This window comes from Podarcis erhardii (genome assembly GCF_964252035.2).
Source record: "Podarcis erhardii genome assembly, chromosome: 5".
NCBI lineage: Eukaryota > Metazoa > Chordata > Lepidosauria > Squamata > Lacertidae > Podarcis > Podarcis erhardii.
This window is the reverse complement of record NC_138509.1, coordinates 25469863-25492782: the sequence shown is the minus strand read 5'-3', so window position 1 is coordinate 25492782 and position 22920 is coordinate 25469863. Positions and strand designations below refer to the sequence as shown.

The following is a 22920-nucleotide window of genomic DNA, read 5'->3' as shown; positions in this document are numbered from 1 at the left end:
ATAGCCCCATTAAGTGCAAATGACATGTTTGTGTGGGAAGTGCCCCCCCTTTTTCTTTCTTCTTCTTTGTCATTTTCTAAACTGCCTTTGATGTGTTACATACATCACTACTTCAAATAGCTCAAATGAGCCCTCTATAATCTTTGTTGCATTCTTGGGGAAAGGGGAAAATATTGCCACGTATTGCACTACAACCCACACAACTGAGTTATTGTTTGTAGCTAACTATCTTGCAGCTAAATTATTGTCACAGGGAGGGAAACATGCAATGGCTTAAGCCAGTCTGGCAGAATAAGCTAATTGCCTTTTGTCAAGGTTGGCATTCATGATGTCTTGAGTTAGGGCTGCCTAACCCTGTGCTTTCAGGGGCTGCCTGCCCAATTGAATTTGGACTGGTGGGGCCAATCCCATATTGTATCGTTGGGTCAGGAAAATATGAACCAGCTGAGTTTCTGCTGTCGTATCAAAAGCCCAGGAGCCCTATCAGGGGGAAAAGTTGGCAGTTCAACCTTAAATGTGTACAACTGGTGAGCCACCAAGCCAAATGCAGCCCAGCCAGCCGTCAAGTGTGACCTGCCAGCTGATTGTCAATCTCCCCATTCTGCAGATGCAGGCAGGCAGCAAAGTTGTTGGTTTATAGAAGTCCCACTGGACTACCATACAGTGGTACCTCGGGTTAAGTACTTAATTCGTTCCGGAGGTCTGTACTTAACCTGAAACTGTTCTTAACCTGAAGCACCACTTTAGCTAATGGGGTCTCCTGCTGCTGCCATGCCGCCGGAGCACAATTTCTGTTCTCATCCTGAAGCAAAGTTCTTAACCCGAGGAAATATTTCTGGGTCCATAACCTGAAGCGTATGTAACCTGAGGTACCACTGTATATGGATGGGGGTTGTGTCTAGCTTGGTCACAAGCTGCCCTTGGTCTATGTCAGGGGTGTGACCTGTGACCTCCAGGCCTCTCTGTGAAGTATTCAGGACTCTTCCTAGAACGTAGGAACATAAACTTCCCAGGTCACACTCCCTTTCCTTAAGCCGCATCCCTCACCAACATTTCTCTTTGTCTTATGTGTTTTTGCTTGTTAAGAATATGTCATTGAACTGTGATAATGCCTCTGGTTTGCCTTGATGGAGAGGCCCCTGACTTCTGTGTGGCTAGAAGGTAGCTTACTGTACAGTCACATCCTTTGCTCCGCCCACTTTTGTCATAGTCCCATTGCCGAGCAACAGCATGCAGAACTCTGTGGAGTGTGAGGCCAAGCAAACAGAAGATAAAGAATCTCTGAGGTGTGCTTGCCTGGAGGCAGGGTCAGCATATGAAGTCAGGGCTTTCCTAGGGTTGGGCAAACAGCAATCTGCATAGTCGGACAACCCAATAATCACAAAGCCAAGGGTCCAGGCAGAAAGCAGGAAGCAGCAAGGTAGGGCTGGGAACCACAGGCATTGTTACCAACATCTGACTGCTGCTGGAAGCTCTGCTTAAGAAGGCTGAAGCCAGCTGGTTCTCCTGAGTAACTTCTCCTCCCTCTCCTTGAAGGCTGATCAGCTGCAGGTGGAGTCACGCTGCCTTCTCCCTCTTCATGCTGCTATTCAGCAGGTGAAGCTGACTCCTGACCCATGACAATTATTCCCCTCTTTCTACTATGCGGTTATGGCTCCTTGCAGGTTAGCCACAAGAGAATATGAAGAGAGTTTTCCACTCCTGAGCTAGACAAAGCAGCGGCTGCAAATATCCTTGAAAGCCAATGTGGTGTAGTGGTTAAGAGTGGTAGACTCGTAATTTGGTGAACCGGGTTTGCGTCTCCGCTCCTCCACATGCAGCTGCTGGGTGACCTTGGGCTAGTCACACTTCTCTGAAGTCTCTCAGCCCCACTCACCTCACAGAGTGTTTGTTGTGGGGGAGGAAGGGAAAGGAAAATGTTAGCCGCTTTGAGACTCCTTAGGGTAGTGATAAAGCAGGATATCAAATCCAAACTCTTCTTCTTCTTCTTCTGACCAGCAGGTATTCCTAAGGGATAAGCTAGGCTTCCTCAACCTCGGCCCTCCAGATGTTTTTGGCCTACAACTCCCATGATCCCTAGCTAGCAGGACCAGTGGTCAGGGATGATGGGAATTTTAGTCTCAAAACAGCTGGAGGGCCGAGGTTGAGAAGCCTGGGATACGTAGTTTCTGCAGCTACTGCAGACACCTCCAGGAGTTAATTGTTTCTGATGCCTTGTGGTGATGTCACACTGCTAGCAACAATGGTTTTGTGGCTCACCACCCAAAATGCACGCCTCTGGCATGGGAGCATCACACCAGCAACTGAAGTAACAGCTTTCACCTAGAGGAAGTCACTCAACCAAGTACTATATAAATTACTGACAGAATGGGGTGGGGTAGGGCGGAAGATACTTTCTTCCTTTCCCATACATTTCAGCAATGGAGCTCTGAGAGAAGTGTATTCAGCGGGTGTAGCCTGCCTGCTGACATATACCTTTTGTGTTTAGGGGAATATGTCATCTCCCTCTTTGAGGAAGAACAAAGTATTGGGAAGTATACTGCTGAATGAAGCAGCCCATTTGTCACCTCAGCTCTTTTTGCTCCTCTCCTTTTGATACTGATGTAACTGAGCACACATTACTTTATTTCCTCCTAAAGGCATCACAAAGGGTGCAGAGACCTGTATCCTTTCTCGGAAGAGGCCTCTGAAAGTCTGCTCCTTTTTTCTTTTCTGCCGCCTGTAACAGAGAGCGGAGCATTTCCTAACTCACAGTCCTCGCAATCACGCACAGGAGAATTTCCTACCTTGCCTTGCCTTGCCAGAGATTACTCTGGATTTAAAGGTGGCTGCTTTGGGTGATGACATAATTGTTGGAACAAATCTATAATGGCTGCAAATGGAGCCCTCTCAAAGCACAAGCAAATGCCATTTCCAATATGCATTACCTCTACAAGACGAGACAGACCTAAAGTTCTGGAATTTTCCTAATGGCATTTCCCCCCTTCCCTTTGACAATATAAAAGAAGGAGTGTGGGGGTTTAAGAGCTTTATGTTTTGTCATGCCTTCCAACCTAATACATCCTCATCCACTGATGGAAAAGAGTCTGTTTTCTGTTATGTTAACAAACCATGATGAATGAGATTGGATGCTGGTGGGACCTCATTTCATCTCTGGTTTCTGTCTGTTTGCTTGCTGAGTTCACTGGAACTCTTGTGAGCTTGTGAATGTAAATTGCAGTGATGGCTGCACCCATCCCCCCCCCATTGAGTTCCTCTTATAATCATGATGTGCACCCATGAATCGTTTTTGTCAAAGATACCCCTAAAATGATGTTGGTGAATATGTTGTGTGCCCTACATACAAGGTAAGGCTACACCAGTTAACAGGTAGGGATGGAGCATGAATTTGATTCAGTTTGCACTGAACCTACCCAATTTATACTACCTGAAACAATAAGCGAACTCAAAATGCAACCATCCTTCAAAATCGGCACTTCTCTGAATTTGCAATGCAGTTCTTCAACCAAGTCATGTGTACACAAATTCAAATAAAGTGTGGGCATGAATGCATATATGACTGAAAATAACTTCTTAGGAGAAATGTTTTGCACAAAATGTGTTTTTTAGGCAAAACAGCATGCAAAAAATGTATATGGGAGGAGAAATCAACACTAAAATTCTGGTGAATTTTCATGAGGACTTAAAAAAACAACAACTATTGTGGAAAAGTGAGAAACCAAAATTGACAGGTTTGCCCATCGCTAATGGGTTACAACTCCAGTCTGACCCAAAAGTCTTTGGGATAAAGTAAGGAAAGTGAAGGGCTGAACAGAGTAGCAGAGTAAATCTCTATTGTATCTGAAGCCCTGCTGTTTGCACTGCCCACAGTGAATGGGGTGGGGTGGTTCTGTCCCATTTTTTGTTGTGTGCACTCTAGCACAAGGGAGAGGTCCAGATTGGGTCCATCACTAGTAGCTGGGCTGTCTTAGCATCCAGCGGATCTTTGGCTTGTCCAGCTACATCCCTTTCCTCTCCCCTTGCTCATTCAAGGGTTTCCTCTGGAATTACCTTCCACCCACACTTTTGGTGGATGCAGCTGTGATCTCCACCGGGGTGGAGGTCCACACAGGTGAAACTTAGCAGGGACAGGGGGAGGGGCACCTCTGCAACATCCAAACTCTGTCTGCTACAGCAGATCAGAGGTTCAGATTGCTCAGCAAACAAATTTTAGAATCTCTGCCCCACTCTTTTGTATCTGACAGAGCTGTTGTGTGAGTGGATTTTCATTTTTATTATTTTATTGACGCAGTTCATGCTGAAGTCAGGCCATTCAAGTCTACTCTTTTATCAGCCTGAGCCCCATAGCATCTTGGTCACACTCTGCAATGAAGGACAGAGCAATGAAATTAACATCCTGTGCAGTACCAAAAGACATTCTAGGTGCCCCATGGCTGAGTTATGGTTGCTATAGGGACATTGTTTTCTCTAACTTCTCTGCCTCTAAAGCCAACCTATCCGTATCTTTGTGTTAATCTAATGGTCTTGCACATTTTCTTTATAATCTTAAAAAAGAAGGGGGCAACAGAGAAATAGAATGAAGACAGAGAGTGAGATCTAGATAATACCACACATGAGCCATTCAAGAACAAAATGTGCCTTAGGCAGAAAATTCCATATCAAGATGTCTGTTTCACACACATTTCCTCTGGTAATATCCTGTCATAAAACTTTTCCTTGCCTCCTTTAAAACAGAAAAGGTTGAGGAGAGGAGAAGATAAGGGTAAGCATACCCCTAAACATTTTGTGAGTCTAAGTTTGGCCTCATTGAGGGGCAGTATTTCAATATGATTAGGAAAATGAGAGTATCCCTAAAGATTTTTTAAAAGAAAAACAGCACTGGATAATGCTGTAAAAAATCTGTTGTTGGTCTTCTCCAAACAACACTCAATTACTTTTGTTACCGCTGCTGAGACTTTGGGGTGGGAAAGGATTAAGTTGTGTCTTTTAAATAAAATAATAATAATTTTGTTGTTGTTGTTTAGTCATTTAGTCGTGTCCGACTCTTCGTGACCCCATGGACCAGAGCACGCCAGGCACTCCTGTCTTCCACTGCCTCCTGCAGTTTGGTCAGACTCCTGTTTGTAGCTTCGAGAACACTGTCCAACCATCTCGTCCTCTGTTGACCCCTTCTTCTTGTGCCCTCAGTCTTTCCCAACATCAGGGTCTTTTCCAGGGAGTCTTCTCTTCTCATGAGGTGGCCAAAGTATTGGAGCCTCAGCTTCACGATCTGTCCTTCCAGTGAGCACTCAGGGCTGATTTCCTTCAGAATGGATACGTTTGATCTTCTTGCAGTCCATGGGACTCTCAAGAGTCTCCTCCAGCACCATAATTCAAAAGCATCAATTCTTCGGCGATCAGCCTTCTTTATGGTCCAGCTCTCACTTCCATACATCACTACTGGGAAAGCCATGGCTTTAACTATACGGACCTTTGTTGGCAAGGTGATGTGTCTGCTTTTTAAGATGCTGTCTAGGTTTGCCATCGCCTTTCTCCCAAGGAGCAGGCATCTTTTAATTTCGTGACTGCTGTCACCATAATAATAATAATAATAATAATAATAATAATAATAGACCATTGTGTTGAGGCTGATCTACAGCTATGCTGGCTATTTGAATATCCCGTTGTTGTTGTTGTTGTTGTTGTTGTTGTTGTTGTTGTTGTTGTTGTTGCTGTTGCTGTTGTTGTTGTTATACCGTATCTTCCAGATATTTTGGACTACAACTGGATCAATGATCAGGTTCAGTATGAAGCAGCTTTCTATGTAGTGCATTTCTATATTCCTTAAATTTGTGCATGAATACCCTTAAATGCAATGGTATAACAGGCCATAATTCAATTAAAATCCCCACGTAAAAGGGCATGTCAAATTCACAACTGAATTATAGCTTTGGATTCAATCTTCAGCCTTGCTTTGGGCTGCCCCCACTTTTTTCAACCTCCCATAGCTATTTACCAATACAATGAAGGCTTGCAGGAACTTTTCCTTGTAAAGTCAGGCTTGACATTAACAGATAGGAATTTGCCACTAACATAGCAAGAAGATTACAGTTCTCGAGTGTCATGGGAAGAAAAGGATTACAGCAATCTTTTTCTTGTTCTACAGAGCCTTATGTAGGAGGAGAGAGATTGCGCCATGCTGCCATAGGAACACGAAAATGATGGGGAAATTATCTGCAACATTTTGAATAATGATTTGGCATACATTATAATAACCTTCCTTGGTTGCTTTCACTGGGGGAATAGGGCACACTGCATGCTGGTGGGTAGGAACAATGCTTACAGGACAATGGAAAACTGTTGCTGTATCAGGGAGAGTTCAGTTCATGGGTGCAAGAAAAACACACACAAATGTATTGAATCTATTAAAAAAACACACCCAACATGCACATCCTTTGAGCTATACTTTTCTTTAAAGAAAGCATTTAAACACAAAACAAGCAAATTTAGGAGACATTTCTACAATGCATAACATCCTGTTTCTTTGAGGGAGTGTTTTGTTGCCTGAGAAAATCAATGCTTGCAAAACATGTTGATGGCAAAAATAAGAACATACCGTTGTTAGGGTCCTTATACATATTACGTTACAATGAAAATCTCAATGTGCCAGTGATAATGAATCAGAAAAATACTGCTAGTTTTTTTTTTTTGTTTGTTTTTTTTACCTCTTCACATCAATTTAGAAATGTTTTGCTTCAGGCTGGAGAGAGAAATACCTTTCTAACACCCAGACCTATAGCTCACCTCGTAATCTAGACTTCGGGGGCAGAAGGAAATCTTGGATTCCAAACTCATGACATGGTGGAGTCTGAATTATCGAAGGGAAACAATCTAGCAAAAAGGCAGTTAGAGACAGTGTGGATTTCTTCGGAATAGATAACAGGGAGACATTAGCATTAGAAGAAAAAAAAAGGTTGGCAAGCAAGCTGAAGCTGTCTTTGGAGAGGGTTGTTGTCGTTGTTTTTAGCTTGGAATAGGGCATTGATCCTATTTATTCTCTATATAGGCATACAGGAATGTGTATCCCCTCCCCCATGGGGGGTGTTTATGCATGTGGGAGAAGTGACATGGGATGGTGCCATTTTGTGAGAAACCACCATCAGTTAGGGGGGAAAGTGAGGAATATCCTCATCATCAGCTGAGGCATAACCTCCTCACTTCTTATTATAGATGCTTCTCATTAAAAGAAAAGAAAATCCATGATACTCTGTGTAACATGTAGTTTGCCCCTCAGTGGATTTTTTTTAGAATTAGGAAGCCAGCCAGAGCTCAGTGCATCCCACAAATATCTGCAAGTGTGATATGTACTAGCATTCTGAAAATACAGCATCCTGAGACTCCCCACTTTTGTCTCTGAAAAGCAAGTTTACATTGAAGGTAGGTTTAAATGTTAGGTGGGCAGACTCAAGTCTTTTGGGGTCTACTTTTCTTTCTTTCACCCGAATCCCTGAGAGTTTTGAATGTATAAAGCAAGAGTACCTAACCCAGATCTTTTAATAGTTACGTCATAACTAATTTATGTTAAGTGAACCTCAGTTTGGTCTTTTGCTTAAGAAGTGCCTTACAGGTTGGATGAAATCAAGATCTTCCTAGTCCAGCATCCTTGGAAGCGTTCCAGCAAAAGTTTCCAATAGTTCATTAATGAACCATCAGATACTTTCTGCCCAGTGGCACCTTCCCCTGCTTTAAAGTGTGCCTGGTGAAATCTCTGAAGCCAGAGGGGAATCACATGTAGGGAGGGGTGCTTAACTGCTCTGCACGGGTTGTTGCTGTTCATACTCTTTGTGGCATGTATTTAGGAAATATATGCACCTTTGCTTAATTTTGGCAGGTCACTGAACTCAGCTTTTCTTGGCAGATGATGTTTTTTTGTGCAAATAATAATAATAATAATAATAATAATAATAATAATAATAATAATAATTTATTTATTTATTTATACCCTGCCCATCTGGCTGGGTTTCCCCAGCCACTCTGGGCGGCTCCCAACAGAATATTAAAAGCACAATAGAACATCAAACATTAAAAACTTCCCTAAGCAGGGCTGCCTTCAGATGTCTTCTAAAAGTCAGATAGTTTTTTATTTCCTTGACATCTGGTGGGAGAGCGTTCCACATGGCGGGCGCCACTACCGAGAAGGCCCTCTGCTTGGTTCCCTGTAACTTGGCTTCTCACAGTGAGGGAACCACCAGAAGGCCCTCGGAGCTGGACCTCAGTATCTGGGCAGAACGATGGGGGTGAAGACTCTCCTTCAGGTACAGTATACTGGGCTGCGGCCGCTTAGGGCTTTAAAGGTCAGCACCAACACTTTGAATTGTGCTCAGAAACGTACTGTGTATCCAACCCCAAGATTGTCAGATTGTGTCTCTCTTGTGTTTGCAACTGTTTGCTCCCTGTTTGTTTGATGGAATACTGAGTTACCTATTGAGAAGATCCATAAAACAGCAACTGTATCCAAATGAATTATTGTGAAAATAAGAAATGGTGGTGGGACACACACACACACACAATTTTGTCCTTACCATATTACCAAAGTCCTCACCTGAAACAGAAAAAAGGGAAGGGGAATGCTCCAGACCAGAATTCTCATGGTCATAACCTGGGACCCAATTCATTGCACTACCTGGACCTTAAAGTTGGAAAGCCCTCAGAGCAGGGAAGGCAAATGGATGGAGGCTTCCTATGTAGAACCTGACGTTATGCTCACAATTCTGCTGTGAAGAAAAGATACAGTGGCACTGGTGTTGACTTCCTGCTTCCTTTTGTAGTATTGCTATCTCAGGCATGTTCTATGAAAGCCAAGGATGACCCTCTACTGTTCTTCTCATTGAGGGGTCATTCAGAAAGCTCAACATATTTTACTGCCTGAAGCAGAGCCCCAAGTGGTGACTGTCTTATGGTAGGGCCCACATGTTACAAAGCCTTGTGCTCTGTTATTCAGATACCAGTCTGTTCTTTTTTGTATTCATGCCCCCCATGCTGCCTGAAGCACAATGCTTCACTGTGCTACATGGTAGGCCTGCTCTGCCACTTGCCTCATACTAGGCTCAACATTAACATGCATCGTCATCAAGCAACTGCTGAGGTCCCAGCAAGACCAACTGCTGAGTCTTGCCCTGAGCTGTCTAATCAGTGCTGCCTGCCCAGCCACTATTTTAATTTTCTGAAGTGCCGCTGGTATTGCATCAATCCACCTCACTGTAGGAAATTATCATGGTTGCCCTTTTCATTTCCCACAAGGCCCAAAGTGTTGCCAGATTTGAGGGCACTATTGGAAATTAAAATGGTGGCTGGTGCATAGCAAACTGCTGCTATGCCCAGAATTACCATGTAAGACTGCTAGGGAGGCCACTGATGTAGGATGAGTCCCACCAAAGGTCCCTTAGCCAACCGCCCTTCACACCTGCAGCTAGCCCTGCTTCACATTACTCAAAAGCATATGCTCCATACAGATAGGTGATGCCAATTTTGTGATATGGCGGGATTGAACTTGCTTCTAGATTTGCCCAGAAATGGAAACAAGAGGAAATACCGATGATCCAAGAATGGAGAATGAAATTGACTGACTATGCGGAACTGGACAAAATGACTGGGAAAATAAGATATGTCCGAAACCAAAAGTTCATCGAGGATTGGGGAAAATTTGTAGATTATCTGAAAAATATTTGTGAAGTGCAAACAACGCTAGTGGGGTTTCAAGAAGCACTGTAAAATTTTAAGAGTTATTGTTAAAAGAAAATGGAAAAGGGAGGGAAGACAAATGGCAATGCAATTAAAGGAATGCGTATTGAAGGGTAAAAATGGATGATTACCAGAGAAGCTGAAGGGAGTCCAAAATTTGTACTTTGTTAAAATCAGTTAAAATTTGGATAAAATTGTATGATTGTATTGAAAAATAATAAAATAATAATAATAATAATAATGAACTTGCTTCTAGATTTATAATATTATAGTCAAAATACTAATGTTGATCGATGCTGTTCTTTAGACGTGATGACGTCCAGTTATACGGATCATCTTTGTGGCTTTAGAACGTACACATATATACTGTTGACAGTAGCACAACAAGGCGCTTGTCCATTAAGTATATGAATCATTACTTTGCTTAAGATTGCCTAAGCCTCCCTTGTCTGTTTTTCTAATTTATTTTCCTTCAATTACTTTTGCAAGAGAGTACATTCTGCAGGATCTGAAAGCTCCCTGTACTTAGATAACATGTTTTCACAGCACTCATTTATCCAGCTTCTTCTCATTGTGTAGTCAAGAGAGAAATTCAATTATTTTCATTTCGGGAGTGAAACCCCGAAGCTGGGCTACCCAGCAGCTTACAAAATTGATAGTATATGAGTAGACGTCAACATGCTAACTGTGTTAATAAGTTCATCTAACACATTTGTATGTTAAAAATAAGAACACAATGCTTAAAAGGCAAACAGATCAAGCACTTTTTATAGCCAACATTTCCTTTGGAAAGCCCAATGCAACTCACAAGGTGCTCCTAATGGTCAGGATCCACCTCAGGCTAAATTTGTTAAGAGTCTGCACAATAGTACCAAACACATGCGGACCATTCACTGGGCATCAGTAGGTAAGATACAAAATTCCTCAGCCACTATCAGTTAACATATATGGGGGGACCATTTGACCATTTGGTCTCTGTGCAAGCTCCCTCAGGACAGATACTTGCCATCTTGTGCTCTGTAGTATGCCATGCGCACTGGAACATAGCCTTAGTCAATCCATTGTTCCATCTTTCTCAGTATTGTTGACACTGGGTGGCAAAAACCCTCCAGGGCTTCAAACAGGGGTCTCTTCAAGCCTTACCTGGAAAGACCAAGGATTGGACATGAGCTTTTTTAATGCAAAGTATGTGTTCTACCACTGAGCTATAGCCTTTCTCCAATTACTAATGAATGAATGAATGAATGCACTTTATTTTCTGCATCAGTGTGGGTAGCTTACTGGGTACGAGTATTACTGCCCTCCTCCTTGCTTTGCTGTAGCTCTACTACTAGAGATGGCCAGAGTCATATCGCGGCTATCAACTATAGGGTCCTATGAAACTATTGACTCTGTCTTGCAACCTGTTGCTAAAGTACAGGTTGCTGTCAAAGCACTTGCTCCTGCTTGCTGTCAGATCACCAGCCCTGACGCTTCCTGCTTTCTTTCTTCAGACCTGCCTGCAATTGTGTTCCCAGCTCTTCTGATTCCATGGGGTTTCCCCAGATATTCAAAGATGATAGCATGTTATTTAAATTTCAAAAAATTACTAAATAGAGTTGGCAAATTGTTCACAGACCAACTATCTGGTGCACGCAAACTAGACACACCTGCCAGCCATAAACTGCTTTACATTCCGCAGAATTTTGAAATGTGTCGCTGAGATTTCACAAACGTAATTAAAACATGGAAGGTGGGCGCAGATGAAGCTAATTTCACAGCACTGTGTAGTCTTTAGAGGCTCTCTAATCCTCCATGGAGGCATTAAGGCTGCAATTTTATGCATGCTTTCCTGGGAGTAAGCCTCATTGCCATCCTTACCATGGTGAGAAGGAGAGATTTGCATGTGGTGAGCCAGCCCTACCATTAGACAGACTAAGATTAATGCCTCAGGCTGAAAATGTCAAAGGGCAGCAGTGTTCCCCTACTTTTCTTCATCTATTCCAGGATTCAGTGCTGGCATTGATATAGTGCATTCAAATTTTGTTCCATAAAAACATCCCATCAATAAGAACAACAAAGAGCAATGATGTACATATGTTTTCTTATGTTTTAAATTAGCTGTACAGTATCCATGATGATCATACTTTTTCTTCACTATATCCCAAGTGTTTTATTGAGTATTACATGACTCCTAGCCTGAATTCTGGTGCCTTTTGGCACATATTAAGCCTTGGTGAGTGGGTGGAGCCAACAGGTGTGTGACACTCCAAATGCTGTTGGATTACAGCATCCATCACCCTTGACCATAGGCCACGCTGGCTGGAGCTGATGGAATCCAACATCTGGAGGACCACAGGTTCCCATGCCCTAAGTCCATCTAATGTCCCCATCTTAAAACAGTTTAAAAGGGCTGGGTTAGAGATCTTACTCTTTAAAGCTTCTCCACTTGGGGAATCAGCACTCCCAAGCTGGAGAGCAGCACCCCCTCCACACATAGTCACACACAAAGCTCAAGGGAAGCACAGCTAGAAATGTCTCCTTGAAACAGACCACTTCCATTTGATAACTAGGCAAGACCCTGCTGTGCTACTTAATAGAAAGTGCAGCAATCCCTGGCAGCCATCCCAGCTTTTCAGCAAAACAAAACATTGTGAGTTGTGTTTATGTTTTCTCACCTAATGCCTGAGTATTATGCAGGTTATTGTCACTCCAAAACACACATGCATCAGTAAAACAGAGCCATTAAAAGGGGCAGAAAGACAGACAGAGTTTTCCTGGGGAATATCAATTTAATAGTTTACTTGCCGGATCTCTGAATGCGGTTACAGAGTGGAAGAGCCCCATTTTAAAATTTCTTTAAGTCGCATGGGAAGGGTCTGGAGCTGAATTGCAGGACATACCTGTATGTTTTGCATGCAAAATGACCTTACCCTCAGGCCACTCCAGACTGGTGTTTATTATGTGGGCATATTCTGTAACATGTCTTTGATGAATTGATAGCAGATTTATACTGAACTGTCCGCACTGTGTTCTGCTTCCTTAGTTGTTCTGTGATGCTTTCCCAATGTTGCTGTGTTACTGCCATCCGGAGGGGCACTCTTGCACTATAGCACAAAGAAAGTGGGACAACCCCTCTGTCCCGGAAGATCTGTGGCACAAAAAATACAGGCTTTCAACAGGAAGCTATGCAACAAGCACCAACTGGAAACAAAGCAGTGTGTCTGACCCAAAACTTTTGCAGATATAAACAGTATTAAAAATGAGATCATGTATAACTGCCCATATACACTCATGAACAGATATAGGTAAAGGTAAAAGTACCCCTGACCATTAGGCCCAGTCACAGACAACTCTGGGGTTGCGGCGCTCATCTCGCTTTATTGGCTGAGGGAGCTGGCGTACAGCTTCAGGGTCATGTGGCCAGCATGACTAAGCCGCTTCTGGCGAACCAGAGCAGTGCACGGAAACGCCGTTTACCTTCCCACTGGAGTGGTACCTATTTATCTACTTGCACTTTGATGTGCTTTCGAACTGCTAGGTGGGCAGGAGCAGGGACCAAGCAACGGGAGCTCACCCCGTCACAGGGATTCGAACCGCCGACCTTCTGATCGGAAAGCCCTAGGCTCTGTTGTTTAACCCACAGCGCCACCCGCATCCCATGAGCAGATATAACCATGCACAAAAATAATAAAAAAAGATGTGTGAGGGGTCTTTAGTCATTATTCAGATTGTGTGATTAGCAACCATATTGGTTGGTTTGCTTGTTAAAAAGATAATGTTCAGCATGTGGGGTGATATCAGCCCCCAGGCACTCTATCTTTGGCATTCTCCGTGCCAGGTATTCAGATGGATATGCTTAGAAGCATCAACACAACCAGGAACTCAGATAGCCCAGGGTCAGGCAGAATTTTCCAATTGTTTCCAGATGAGCTCATTTAAGGGCCTCCTGTGGACCTTCTCAATTCAACACAGAGCCTGGCATGCAGGGGGAAATTGAGGAAGGCCTTGTGTGCACACCCTCATGTTTCCTACTATTACCTGTTTCGCACAACACCTTGCAGGGGGCAGCAAACTTTTTCAGCAGGGGGCTGGTCCACTGTCCCTCAGACTTTGTGGGGGGCTGGACTATATTTTGGAGGGGGGAAATGAATGAATTCCTATGCCCCACAAATAACCCAGAGAAGCATTTTAAATAAAAGGACACATTCTATTCATGTAAAAACATGCTGGTTCCCGGACCGCCCACAGGCCAGATTTAGAAGGCGATTGGGCCAGATCCGGCCCCTGGGCCTTAGTTTGCCTACCTATGCCTTATGGTAACTTCATCTCAGGAATTGTTGTGGATAGGATGCCCTATTACTGCAACTGCAAGGAGGAGATCGATGGCTAGAGATGCGTAAGGGAAGCATTTCATGGAAAAGGAGAGGGAATATGGCCTGGCAACTTTACAGTTGCATATATTGAAATGAATCAACACATGCCAATGTGTAACAAAAGGTTTAAATGCATACAGAGCCTGTTTCCTTAATGACATCAGGGACGGGCAGAACGCTGCGAGTGGGCACTGCTGGAAGTGGGCTGACTCAGGAGAGGGGGACTGTGGTTTGTGGGGGCCTGTACAAGACAGGAGGTGAGAATCAGAGGTGGGGGGGGCCTTCAGAACTGGAGGAAGAGGCAGGACAGGCAAGTGAAAGGCTGGGTGCTTCCCCACCCTCTCCTGCACCACTGTCTCCCAGAACCAGGAGAGAACTGAAGCAGGAAGATCAGGGGTAGCTTCTACACAGGCATAGTCTCTGGCTAGGTGCATGCAGCCTGTCAGGTATATAAACTGGTGGAGGGGGAGTGGTCCCCAGTTGCTGCAACTGCTTCATAGATTGTGGACCTGGGAGTAGCTGCCTAGATGCTAGGTTGGTGTGTGCAGGTATCCAGAACTGCAGAAGTGATGGTGTTCTTTTTTTGTTTACAATAAAGGGTTGGAAGCACCCTTGACACATGATCAGTTGCTGGTATCTACTAAATCCGAATCTAAGAATAGAGACTACTCCACCCCCACACCATGTATGCAAATTAGGGTGCTAGAATATTGGTTTTGTTGCTATGCTACCAACCTGAGCAACTTTGCACCTATATTCTGCATGGTATACTGACTACACACACACACACACACACACACACAGAGAGAGAGAGAGAGAGAGAGAGAGAGAGAGAGAGAAATAAAGAATATATATCTATATCTATATTTCCCTAGCTAATTGTTGGGGGGGGGCACGTTTTACATATGGTAGATGTTTCACATGGACTCCAGCCCCACTCAGATCACTGAGGATTTTGCGCTTTTCAGACTGAAGTGAAGAATTCCAGTGTTTTGTTCATGTAATATACTAGCCGCAGAGCTCCATAATGAACAGTTTCCTTATGCGGCTTGCTTACTGCCTGACTGTGAGACGCTATTATTTTGCTTAAAAGATGTCATTATCTGATAATAACAAATTGCATGTGATGAATGTGAGGTGGGCAGGAATTTATTTTTCTTTTTTTTCTTTTGCAAAATCCAAAACTGTTTAAAACTTTCATCTTTGTCATATTACCAAAACCCTGTGGTAGTGATGGGCCCTCTTGGTGTGTTTCCTCAATGTTTGATGCAAGTGTGGTGTGGCTCAAGAGTGGGCAACCTGTGGTCTTCCAGGTATTGTTGGGATTCAACTCCCATCAGCCTCAGCCAGCATAGTCAATGGTTATGGTTAATGGAAACTATAATCTTATAATAACTGGAGACCTACCGATTCCTCATTCCTGTTGTTGTTGTTGTTCAGTCGTTTAGTCGTGTCCGACTCTTCGTGACCCCATGGACCAGAGCACACCAGGCACTGCTGTCTTCCATTGCCTCCCGCAGTTTGGTCAAACTCATGCTGGTGGCTTTGAGAACACTGTCCAACCACCTCGTCCTCTGTCGTCCCCTTCTCCTTGTGCCCTCCATCTTTCCCAACATCAGGTTCTTTCCCAGGGAGTCTTCTCTTCTCATGAGGTAGCCAAAGTATTGGAGACTCAGCTTCAGGATCTGTCCTTCCAGTGAGCTCTCAGGGCTGATTTCCTTAAGAATGGATAGGTTTGATCTTCTTGCAGTCCATGAGACTCTCAAGAGTCTCCTCCAGCACCATAACTCAAAAGCATCAATTCTTCGGGGATCTGCCTTCTTTATGGTCCAGCTCTCACTTCCATACATCACTACTGGGAAAACATCACTACTCATTCCTATGTAGGGCTAAATCTGCTCCCTGCTTATGGTGACTTCACAGCCTGGACTATGGGGTGGGTAAGTTTTACTCTACTCCTCAGTCTATTGACCACACTGGAACTCTTTTACCTTGTTCCATAGAACTTACCGTAAGTGGGAGCTATTGAGAACAAAGCTCATTTCTATCTGGGTTCTGTTAATTGGACACACCATGCTAGAGTATGACAATAACTCAGGGACTAGCTTCTTGTATCTGATGAGCTATGGGGAAGTAGGAAGTGCTTCTGAGTGTGACACCAACCTTCCAATGTATGCCCTGTTTAACCATTGCACCATGATGTCTTTCATGTCCTAGAGACACCACGGCCCATCTTCATCACAGAGTCAAGAGCTTTGAGGTCATCTGGTATGTGCCATTGGTGGCTTGCTGCATATGACAGTTCCCAAATTGGGATACATTATTCATCCCTCTTTTTGCCCTTCAAAGGCCCAGCTGGAGCCAGAAAGGGGGGGGGGGAACCACTGTCCTTAAGACATGAGTGCACATTGCAAACCCGTGCTTATAATTTAAGCCATTAAAAAGGCAGGCCCATTATGCTGTAATTATTTATTGATTTTATATACTATAGCCATTATGCACAGCACTCCCTGAACCAATGTTAATAGTCAGCAAATTTGAAAATCCTCCAATCTGACCTATTTTTATCAGGAGATGCCAATTACGCATATAATAACAATGGCATTCTAAATTGTTATAAATGAAGATAAATGAAAAGGAAGGAGGGGACAATAATCAATAACTTCCAGGGATTTTAAAGTGAAAACAGACCAGGCAGCCTCTGCCGTGAAGAACCAGCTTTAGTCTGTTCTCAAAGAGAGTTTTGCCAGATGGGGACATCCTTTTTGGTATCTTCCACTTTGAGATTAGCCAATGGCAATAAACCTTGGCGATATGAACATAGAGCCGCAAAATGGCTCAAGGAGAAAATTCTTCTCAGCCCTAACAGAGGGCACCTTCAAATGGAGGACTCTTCAAAAGAGTCCTTCAAAACAGAGAAGTGCCCTCTGCAGAGTAGGACATAAGACCACTCTATTCATAGAACATGGATTCACTGCCTCTCTCTCTCTCGATGAGCTTCTGGATGTGTATGCAGGCAGAGCTAAAGGGCGTTAACAGAAATGAGAGGTCTATATATGCCCAGCCTGTCATCGTTCTCTGTCGTTAGTCTCTGTCTAGACTACAAGCAACTTCCATGACATACGGATAGATGGATGTATAGGAAACGTGCTTGGTCCACCCATTTCTTGTAATACTACCTCAGAAGGCGAGGGGGAGCAAAGGACTTTGCCAAGCACAGGCAATGTGTCCACATTTGAAATGAATCCAATCTTCTTCTTTCTTCTTCTTCTTCTCCTTCTTCTTCTTCTTCTTCTTCTTCTTCTTCTTCTTCTTCTTCTTCTTCTTCTTCTTCTCGAGTCCAAGGATTATTCAATGTAGCAAACATCAATAAAATATGTAAAGAGCTCCAGATAAATATCAAAAACTAGATCAAACAATAAACTATCATATGATAAAAGAACACCACTAGCCAGCTTTTCTTTTTAAAACAGAAAACAGAGAGTTCAAAAATCAATGAATGCATTTACAAATATTAATTTAAAAACTGTTTTTGATCCACATCTACACTTCCCCTGAGAATAAATGACAAATGATTAAATTGTAGTTGGGGGCGGGGAGAGAAACACATCAGATTATACGAAAAACCAGAAAATGTCAATCTTGACAAGTTTCATGACTGCGACATGAAGTCAGTTGCTTTTTTTCAAGCCCCCATCGTTATGTCAAAGAACTTGAATGGATGTATTAATTTCTTGAAGCACTTTTGAGGAAGTGTACACTTTGTGTACCCTGATGTTGGACTTCAACTCTCATAATCCCCAACCAGATTAGCTAATGTTCAGGGATGATGGAAGTTGTAGTCCAACAACATCCATGGACCCATGGTTGAAGAACACTATGGTAATGGTTGGGGTACTACCTGCCTGTCAACTTTCCCTTTCTCCTTGCCAACAGCTGTGCTGACTGCACACTGCTGCTGACTCAAATGATAGCCACAATCAAGTAGGAGAATGAGAGGCTATGCTCACCTGAAATAGAACAAACTGTGTCCACACGCTCCTGCTTCCGCCTGCCCCAGTGAGAAACTGTTGTTTGCTGATGCCACCTGCCCAGTTGACTGCCTGAGGGAGGGAGGGAGAGAGACTGACCATTGTGACCTCATCCTGAAGCTGCTTCCTTGAAGGAGAGACTGGCCATTGTGACCTCATCCTGAAGCTGTCTGCTTGAAGGAGAGACTGGCCATTGCGACCTACTTGTGAAGGTAAAAGGTAAGGTAAAGGACCCGTGGACGGTTAAGTCCAGTCAAAGGTGACTATAGAGTTGTGGTGTTCATCTCGCTTTCAGGCTGAGGGAGCCGGCGTTTGTCCACAGACAGCTTTCTGGGTCATGTGGCCAGCAGGACTAAACCGCTTCTGGCAAAATGGAAGCCAGAGCGCAAGGAAACACCGTTTACTTTCCCACCGCAATGGTACCTATTTATCTACTTGCACTGGCATGCTTTCGAGCTTCTAGGTTGGCAGGAGCTGGGACAGAGCAATGGGAGCTCACTCCATTGTGGGAATTCGAACCGCCAACCTTCTAATTGGCAAGCCCAAGAGGCTCAATGGTTTAGACCACAGCACCACCTGCTTCATTGCGAGCTACTTTTGAGGTTGCTGACCAGAAGGTCAGACCATTCTGATGCTTTCCTAAGAGAGAGAGACTGGTAATTGTGACAGGCTGGTGCTGAAGGAAACAGACAGGCCATTGTGACCTTATTCTGGTGCCTTCTGCCTAAAGAAGGGAGACCAGCCATGGTGACCTCATGCTGATGCTGCCTGCCTGAAGGAGAATGGCCTTTGTGTCCTCATGTTCATGTTTCATGCATGAAGGAGAGAGACTGGCCTTTATAACCTAATGCTGTTGATGCTGGCAGTCTGAAGGGAAGAGAGGCTGGCCATTGTGACCTCATGCTGATGCTGCTTGCCTGAAGCAGTGAACATTGTAATATAATACAATACTATTGATATTAGTATTAATGAATTTTTACCTTTCTCCCGCTATTCTTCCTCACATCTGTATTTAAATGTCTGCTTCCTTCTCTTTGTTGACAGGCAGTACATAGAGGGCGGTGTTCAACTAAGCCTCATTCTGAATGGACCTACTGAAACTAAGGAACCTAAATAAGTTACCTTCATAAATATTAGTAGGTCAACTTTGTGTAAAATGTAGTTGAATACCACTCATGCCGTCTGAAGACAAATCTTGTCAAAGCTTTCATCCCTGTTGCAGAACTTAATGAAAGAGTGCCTTTCATAACTATGGCTACAGTGTCCATTTTGTCTTTTTATATTGTTATCTTTGGCTGAAGGGTGATATACAAATTTTAATAATAATGGTAATGATAATGATAATGACAAAGGTGAGTAAGCAATCTTTTATGTTTTATGGTAGCTGAAGTAATGACTTCAAATGAAAAGTATGAAACCGAGGTTTAGATTTGCTGAGCCATTTCAGTTTTTCACTGAACTTTTGCCAATTTAAAGCTATGGATTAGCAGAAGGAAATAAGCTTTGTTTGAAAAAAGGATGAGTAGAAAGAGTTCCTAATAAACTGCAAAAGGACAGGCATTTTTAATACAACCATCTCACACTGTTGTGGTCTTGTCTTCCCTCTCTATAGGAGAGGGCTGGCCCAATGATGAAGCATGGAGAAGCAGCTGCCTCAGGCTCCCATGGGCTCCCACCTGCTCCACTGCTACTGGAGAAGTGGTGCTAGAATCAGCACTGATATCTGCTAAGAGCTCATGAGATCTCACAGAGACATCTTGTGAGATTTTGATGAGATCTTGGGAGATCGCGCTGGAAATCAGTGCCAAGGCTTTGCAGCGAACCATGTGGCAGTGGTGCCGGCAGAGGCAGGTAATGCAGCTTCATGTTGGGAAACTGTGTACGTGCAGCTACTCACACAGAGTCAATTAAGGTTTGGCAGACAGCCAGAAGGCAATCTGAAGGAGTAAGTCTGCCTGGTGATAACAGAGGCTCCCTGATTGGTCAAGCTCTCTCAAGGGAGTGATAATTAATGGCCTACTAACTGGAATGTGTTAGTTCAGAGTTTGGAGATCTGAGTTCTGTTCCTGTAAATAGTCCACTGTATATAATAAACACCTAACTACAAGTTTCTGGTTCCTGCTTCGTCTATCCTGTCTGCAGCCAAGTCGCCAATTGCTTCCGTGGATTCTGCGTTTACTCTGCTAGGTCTGGCTAAGGCCCTGCAACTAGTCAGAAAGTTGTGAAACACCAAATAGGTTTTACCAATACGTCAGTGCCAGAGGTAAGTGGCACAGCGGCATTGTTGGGGGAGATTGTGCAGCAGATCTCTTCCTACTTCTCAAGCCCTTGCAAAGCCCTCACGACTGTGCAGGAAAGGAGAGATTCAGCAAAGATTTCTCCTTAAGGAGAAACCATGACCAAATCCCTCAGCAAGCAGGGGGGTGAGGTTTGACAAGGGCTTTTCCTTGAGGGGAATCCCTTGCAGAGCCTCATGTCCCCCCACTGTGGGGGCAACAGTGGGGCATTTTGCCTCAGGCGCCGAAATGCCTTGGGCCACTCTTGGCATGGGGTCAACATATCGAGATGTAAGCACCATTACATGCAGTAGGCAGGAAACTACAGGTTTGTGAACACTTCCCTGGAAAGAAAACTTCTGCCAAAAAAGGGGGGAAAGGGGGGGGGAGAGCACACAAAAAGCAATATTTTAGAGCATATCTCAGCACAGCACATCCCAGTGACAGGATCATTTTGTATACTCAGGGAGGATTTTTCTAAAAATGAGAAAGCATTCAAACAAGATTTTCCATCTGCAGCCTGAATTGGTACAATCTGGGAAAAGCTTTACTCCTGGATCCCGCCGATTATATAATTTGGCCCTACAAATAAACAACCCAAGGTAAAAAAGTTGCATGGACTCCAGCTGCCCTCCCCACAGGGCATACTCTTCATGCTTGAGTCCTTTTCTTCTAATCTTTGCATACAGATCAGGCACACATTTTGTTTTGCATGCTTTATTGCTGTTGCATTCCAGGATTCTTTCGTACTGCTCCCATCTAAGCAGAGAGCTGCAAGAAACCCTGGGCAATGTTTGTTTCACGGAACAATCTCAGGTCTCTTAGTGAACATAATAAGAGCCCTGCTGGATCAGGATAATGGCAACAACAACAACAATGACAACAATTTATACCCTGCCCATCTGGCTGGGTTTCCCCAGCCACTCTGGGAAGTTTTCAACACATATAAAAACATAATAACATGTCAAACATTAAAAACTTCCTGATAAAGGGCTGCCTTCAGATGTCTTCTAAAAGTTGTGTAGTTCTTTATCTCCTTGACATCTGAAGGGAGCGTGCCACTGCTGAGAAGGCCCTCTGCCTCGTTCCCTGTAATTTCACTTCTCACCGTGAGGGAACTGCCAGAAGGCCCTCAGAGGCAGATGTCAACATCTGGACTGAAAAATGGGAGTGGAGACACTCCTTCAGGGATACTGGGCCATGACCATTTAGGGCTTTACAGGACAGCACCAACACTTTGAATTGTGTGTGGAAACAGACTGGGAGCCAGTGAAGGTCCTTTAGGACTGGTGTTATATGGTCCTGGTGGCCGCTCCCAGTCACCAGTCTAGCTGCCAGCACCCTGTTTTCACACTGGCCAACCACATGCCTATGGGGCACCTGCAAACAGGACCTTAGAAGAAGAACACTCTCTACTCCTAAGGTTTCCAGCAACTGGTATTCAGAAGCTTAAATGAAGATGCAAAAGAATTTCTCAGGTGCCCCAAGAAAGTGGCAGGAACATGCCAGTCTTTTTCAGATGGGCAACAATTATCTAGATATCTGATTTAGTACAGCACCAGCTCATACACACATTTCACATATTGGAGAACACCATAGGTAAGTGGCTTCCATGTGGTTCTCTGCGTTATTGTGTATGTGTGTGCACAGCAACCATACATCTTAAATCTCATGTTGTCCTATTTACCAAGCCCTGTCTTCTTCACAGGGTCACTTACGTTGTTGCCAGGATCTGTTCACCTTGGGAAAGTGGAATTTATATTTTTCAAAAGCTTGTAGAAACCGGGGCCATAACTCAGGAGCGGAACATATGCTGAACATGTCTAAGGTCCCAGGTTAAACCCCTGGAATCTCCAGGGAACATGCTTTCATATCTGCACAAGGAAACACCTTTGCCTGAGATGGTAGAGAAACTACCACCAGCTTGAGTACAAAATAATTGGGCTCAGGGGCTCAGAGGCTGGACTCAGGTCACATTCGCACCATACATTTAAAGCACTCTTATACCATTTTAAACATTCATGGCAATCCAACAGAGACGCAATAACTAGAGTGGTTTCGCACTCAATCCCACTCCACAGGAAACTCTGAGAACAGGAGCTCTGCGAGGAGATCCTCCAAGTGTCCTGATTTTCCAGGGACAGTCCTGGAATTATGAAAGGCATCCTGGCTTCGGATTTGATCCCGGAAAACTGGAATTTAAAAAATGGAAAATTGAGAAAATGAGAGAAACTGAAATTGACAGATTCACCCATCTATATGTCAAGGTAAGGAGACACAAAGTACTGTGATCCTGCATGACAGATTTTGCTCCATTATATGGTCCAGGTCTGCTGATTTTTGTGGAGCAGCCACACTTCTCTGTTAACATCCAAGTTCCGGCCCAATTGTATTCTTAAGAGACTTCTTCTTGTGTTTGTTTTATCCACAATTTTCTTGGGCTAGAATAATTATTCTTGGCTTCCCCCACCCCTTTTTTTTTTTGAATGGGACACTCTGCAGAAGCTCCAAGGAGAGCCATAATAAAATATTGCTTCT

The 22920-nt window shown here is 43.8% G+C and overlaps 2 long non-coding RNA genes across 3 annotated transcripts; one reads left to right on the top strand and one right to left on the bottom strand.

Moving 5' to 3' along the window:
• Positions 1-1259: 1259 nt before the first annotated feature.
• LOC309341653 lies at positions 1260-20213 on the top strand. Of its 2 annotated transcripts, XR_014156500.1 has the most exons (5): positions 1260-1420; positions 7288-7416; positions 18012-18325; positions 19151-19242; positions 19719-20213. It is a non-coding gene; the product is annotated as an uncharacterized lncRNA (long non-coding RNA). The 2 variants fall into 2 exon arrangements; XR_014156501.1 differs by having other exon boundaries at positions 19151-20213.
• Positions 17576-19155, bottom strand: LOC309341666. The gene is made up of 2 exons (XR_014156515.1): positions 18307-19155; positions 17576-18214 (listed from the first exon to the last, which is right to left on the bottom strand). It is a non-coding gene; the product is annotated as an uncharacterized lncRNA (long non-coding RNA).
• Positions 20214-22920: the final 2707 nt, after the last annotated feature.